Here is a 6,000-nt window from a genome sequence, read left to right on the forward strand (position 1 = left end):
AATTCATATTTTTAAAAATTACATTTTATTTATTAATTTAATCATAATTTATGGGTACAAGAATGCGTTTTATTTAACAATGTCCCTTTCAGCCCCTCCCAATGTAATTTGGCAAACACTCACTGTTCACCATGGCGCACCTAGCTTGCTGCATTTCTACTCTCCTTGAGGCACTCAAAGGTGTCCGAAGTCTTTTATAATGCTATAGTGTATTCTCCACACAAAAAAAATTGTGCCGCTAAAGTGTTCGGGTTTGGCTTGAAGAAAAGGTGGCAACCCTAACCACACGTGAGGTATCACTGTGATCGTCAGGGCAAGCGCAATAATTCTAGCACCAGACCTCCTGTGTAACTCTAAACTTGTAACCTGTAAAGGCTTTTAAAGGGGAAGTAAAGGCTATTAAAAAAAAAAAAAAAAGGCAACCTGCAAGGCAAAGGCATAATGAGCTAGTATGCATAGCATACTAGCTCATTATGAATAACTTACCTGAGAACGAAGCCCCCGAAGCGGTCCTCCCTCTTCATCTTCGCCGCTGCCATGTATCCCGGAGTGACTTCCGGGTCTCGCTGCTCTGGTGCTGTGATTCGCCGGAGCACGGGAGCCGACACGAGCGGCATATCGCAGTGATCTGCGGCCAGCTCAGTGCGCCTGCACGCCGTAGACAGCGGTGCCTGTCTTTTTGTAAATATCTCCTAAACCGTATAGGTTTAGGAGATATTTCTTGGACCTACAGGTAAGCCTTAAAGAGGAAGTAAACCCTGATGAGTTTACTCTTTCATTCCCTGCAAAGGTAAAGCATAATGGACTACTGTGCATCGCATAGTAGTCCATTATGTGTCACTTACCTGACACAGGAACCACCGCTGTCCCCTGTAGTCCGGCGCATCCATCTTCTTGGTGGGTCTCCGTGGGCCTCGCTGCTCCGCTGCTGTCATTCGGCGAAGCCGCATGCGCAAGGGAGCCGCCACTCGCGGCATATCGCCGTTGACCGCGGCGCGCTCAGTGCGCCGCTGTCTATGGCGCATGCGCCGTAGACAGCGGTGCCTGTCTTTCGGAAAATATCTCCTAAACCGTGTAGGTTTAGGAGATATTCCTTGGACCTACAGATAAGCCTTAATCTAGGCTTACCTGTAGGTCAAAGTGGTTTGTAAGGGTTTACGACCACTTTAAAACATAGCCTATGGATAATTTAATGTACGGTCTCTTTACATACATCAGCTTTTTATATTATACCAAAAAATTGTGTTTGGAAAAACAGCTGTGCAAATATCATGTGACATAAATTGCAACAGCTAACACTTTATTCTCTTGAGCCTCTGCTAAAAAAAAAAAAAAATTATAATGTTTGGGAGTTCTAAGTAATTTTCTATCAAAAAATTGCAGATTTTTACATGTATGAGAGAAATGTCAGACTTGGACTTGGGGTCAAGTGGTTAAGCCCCTCCTACTTTTAAACACAATTTGGCCTAACCCATCGTTTAGCATAGCACAATAAGGGCACTGCAGTTAGCCCCGCCCATTCCCCACCCCTATTCCCAGGAATACCGATTTTATATACTTCCCAGGTATGATTATGGCCTTGGCAACCAAATACTGACACCTATAATAACAGAGATAGAAATTGTCATTGGTTGCTATGGGAAACCTGACCACTGTCCTAAGTCATGCCTTAGAACAGGGGTCCAATGTAAAGCTACAAAAACAACAAAGGGGAAAGCGCAAATACCTGGTGCATTACCCGGGAATTATTATTTTTTTATTCAAAGGCAATGGAACCCAAAAAATGCATACTCACAAAAGTACAGTGTAAACCAACATGTGTGTCGGAAGATGCCATATGGTGCAAGGCAGGAGCGGCCGGCCCTTAAGTGGCGCAGGGGCGCTGCCCCCTAGTTTGCATTCGGGGATGCATGCGGGTAGCAAAACTCATAGGTTTCTGTGCTCCCAGCCAATCAGGACAGGAGGCGGATTGGGTTGACCGGGAGGAGAAGCCGAGAAAGCCACAGTGCCGTGACTGTGGAGGGGTAAGTGCAGACCTGGGGGGGGGGGGGTTTGTTTTTTCACCCCCAAAAAACGTTTAGCACCAGCCACCCCTGGTGCAAGGTAAACATACTCCAACAACCTCCTGTGTACTAGTTAGCTGATGTGTTTCAGGGGTGCACCCCCTTCTTCAGAGCTGTGCTCAGCGTCCCAAAATGTGTCAGCTTGCTAGTAGACAGGAGGTTGTTGTTGGAGCATTTGTACCTTACACTATATTGTATATTCCAGCATTTTATTGGTTCCGTTGTCTTTAAATAAAAAATGTTTTTTCGGGTAATGCAGTTTGCTCCTTCCCTTTTGTTGTTTTTGTAGTTTCACATTGGATTTCCTGTGTATGTGACACGTCACCTTTATAGCCATCTCTCTGTGGAGGACATCTGAGCATTGGGAGAGATTGCTTTTCTTTTCTTATTAGAACAGTGATAGGCAACCTTTGAGAGGTGGAGATCTGCCTGAACATTACAGAGATCAAATATCACCGGGGGTCAGCTTGTTTTTTTTTCCCCCCACAGTTTACTATGCCTCAGTTTTGGGTGAACACAGTGCGCGATACCAATCACTGGCGGTGTTCATTCAGAAAAAGAATGAGCTGGTAAATGACTTACTTACCAGCCCCTTCCCCTGTTCTCCATCCCAAATGGATCCCCGACAGCAGCCGGCAGGAGGGAGGGAAGCCTGGCAGCACTGCGAAGATGTGGGAGGGACCAGGGAAGCACCCAAGAGGGCCCAGGCTGCAGAAGGCTGGTGATCCTGGGCAGAAGGGGCAGTGAGGGTGGCATTTACTGGAACTGAGCCCCTTTATTTTTCCTCCTGCAGCAGCTGAATGCAAGCAGGAGAAGCCAACTTTCAGCTGCTGCAGGAGAAAAGTACAGGGGTTGGGTTCCAGTGAACGCCGCCCCCACTTCTCTCTGGGGGTCGACAAGGACTCTGTTATATTGCAGCCATTTGCTAAAATAATTTAAGTTTATTTTTTTCCTCATTAATGTACACACAGCACCTCATATTGACAGAAAAACACAGAATTGTTGAAATTTTTGCAGATTTTTAAAAAAAGTAAAACTGAAATATGACATGGTCCTAAGTATTCAGACCCTTTGCTTGGTATTTAGTAGAAGCCCCCTTTTGATCTAATACAGCAAGTTTTTCACACCTGGATTTGGGGATCCACTGCCATTTCTCCTCGCAGATCCTCTCCAGTTCTGTCAGGTTGGATGGTAAACATTGGTGGACGGCCATTTTTAAGTCTTTCCAGAGATGCTCAATTGGGTTGAAGTCAGGGCTCTGGCTGGGCCATTCAAGAACAGTCACGGAGTTGTTGTGAAACCACTCCTTCGTTATTTTAGCTGTGTGCTTAGGGTCATTGTCTTGTTGGAGGGTAAACCTTCGGCCCATTCTGGGTTCCTGAGCACTCTGGAGAAGGGTTTCGTCCAGGATATCCCTGTACTTGGCTGCATTCATCTTTCCCTCGATTGAAACCAGTCATCCTGTCCCTGCAGCTGAAAAACACCCCCACAGCATGATGCTGCCACCACCATGCTTCATTGTTTGGACTGTTTTGGACAAGTGATGAGCAGTGCCTGGTCTTCTCCACACAAACCGCTTAGAATTAAGGCCAAAAAGTTCTATCTTGGCCTCGTCAGATCAAAGAATCTTATTTCTGACCATCTTGGAGTCCTTCAGGTGTTTTTTTTAGCAAACTCCATGCAGACTTTCATGTATCTTTTACTGAGGAGAGGTTTCTGTCGGGCCACTCTGCCATAAAGCCCCGACTGGTGGAGGGCTGCAGTGATGGTTGACTTTCTACAACTTTCTCCCATCTCCCGACTGCATCTCTGGAGCTCAGCCACAGTGATCTTTGGGTTCTTCTTTACCTCTCTCACCAAGGCTCTTCTCTCCTGATAGCTCAGTTTGGCCAGACGGCCAGCTCTAGGAAGGGTTCTGGTCGTCCCCAATTTCATCACCGCTGTTTTTTTTTTTTTGCGCTATTAATCAAAAAAGACTGAAAATTTGGTAAAAAAAAAAATTATTTGTTTCTTTTAAAATGTATTGCATACTATTGGCAGAGTACTGGTAAGTATTGGCAGAGTATTGGCAGATTATTGCAGTGTTGCAGATTATTGCAGTGTTGCAGAGTATTGGCAGAGTATTACACAGTGTTGCAGAGTATTGGCAGATTATTGCACAGTATGGGCAGAGTACTGCAGATTATTGGCACTGAGCAGCGCTGTGGGTACTTCATATCTAGCCCACAGCGCTGCTGCCATCTCTTCCCCTCCCACTGTACCAATCGGTACAGAGAGGGGAGGGAGGAACCGGTGTCATGACGTGACGCTGGTTTGTTTACAAGTGATTGCTCCGTCATTTGACGGAGCGATCACATGGTAAACGGCCGATATCAGCAGCTGTTTACCGTGATCCGTCACCGATGTTGCCGGGTGCACGCCCCAGGGGGCGCGCGGGAGCAAGATTCTGGGAGGACATTCATGGATGCCCTCCCAGAATAAGCCGACTATGCTGTAGCCATCTTTCGGCTATGGCCCAGTCGGCATGTGGTTAATAAATCTGCAAAAATATCAACAATTCTGTGATTTTCTGTCAATATGGGGTGCTGTGTGCACATTAATGAGGGAAAAGAAATTTACTTAAATGATTTTAGCAAATGGCTGCATTATAACAAAGAGTGAAAAATTGAAGGGGGTCTGAATACTTTCCATCCCCACTGTATATGTAGCACCCTCTACCAGGTGCGACTATTGAGACTGTGAAATTTAGGCAGGCCTATCCTTTAAGCTACTCTACTCTATGCAGCAGGTGGCGCTGCAGTATTATAGTGTATAGTTCACGTTTTCTATGATATAACAGAATGTATTGTCTATCTCAGCGCATGTACTTGTATATTCCTGTTCATGTTTCTCCATGCTGTAAGACATGTAATATATTTCGAAATAAAATTAAAGCCATTTGCTGTATCCAACAAGCTTCCAGCGCTTAATTGCAATACTCTGAATAATAGGTTATGGGTCCCAGGCACCCAGAGGCACTGGAAAGAATACTCAGTGAGTACAGCAAGTCAATGAATACTGTATATAAGCTACTGAAACATGGCAAGTGGTTTAGAAGTGAAGTTTGCTATTAAAAAAATGCTGAACAATGGCAATTACCAGCTATCAAAGTTTAAACTACAAATGTTCTTTTTAGCAAGGATGACTTTTGGCAAGTGGTGAATACAGACAGACCCACAAACAGAAAGACGGAGGAATCGGATAGGAAGGATTGACAAGCAAAAGCTACCATAAGCTTACTGGTGGAAGATGACCAGCTTATCCACATAAGAACAGAGAAAACAGCCAAAGGGATGTGGACCTCATTACAGAAACTGCACGAGCGTTTAAGTCTAAACAGCAAACTGTTTTTGCTATGAAAGTTATACAAGATGAGACTAGAAGAAGGCCAGAAAATGTGTGACCACGTGAATGCTAAGCTAGAGATCATAGGGCAGCTTTGTGTCATTGGAGAGGACATCAAAGATAACCATATTGTTGCTCTGCGCCTCTACAGCCTTCCAGAGACATATACTGCTCTTAATAACGCTTTAGAAACCGGATCTGAGCAGGAGCTCACAATAGCATATGTCGAAGGTGAATTAATCGATGAATATGACAGAAGGAAAGAAAATACGATGACAAAGCTTTTAAGATGTACAAAGGCACAAAGCACAACAAAGAAAGCAAAGTCTGTTTTCACTGTAAAATGACTAGTCACTTTAAAAAGGACTGTTCTATCTGGAAAGTCAAGTAACGAAAGCTAGAGCTATTCACAAAAGAAAGAGTCAAAGCAATCACAAAGGAAACTGTAGACATATCATGGAGTGTCACCTTTAAAGTAACACAAAGCAGCAAGCCACAGAGTTGGTGCATGAATATTCCTGATTCCTGTTCATGTTTCTCCATGCTGTAAGAC

This window comes from Lithobates pipiens, unplaced genomic scaffold (genome assembly GCF_037356315.1).
Source record: "Lithobates pipiens isolate NorthernLeopardFrog02 unplaced genomic scaffold, aLitPip1_a1.2 Scaffold_23, whole genome shotgun sequence".
In the NCBI taxonomy this organism is placed as follows: Eukaryota; Metazoa; Chordata; class Amphibia; order Anura; family Ranidae; genus Lithobates; species Lithobates pipiens.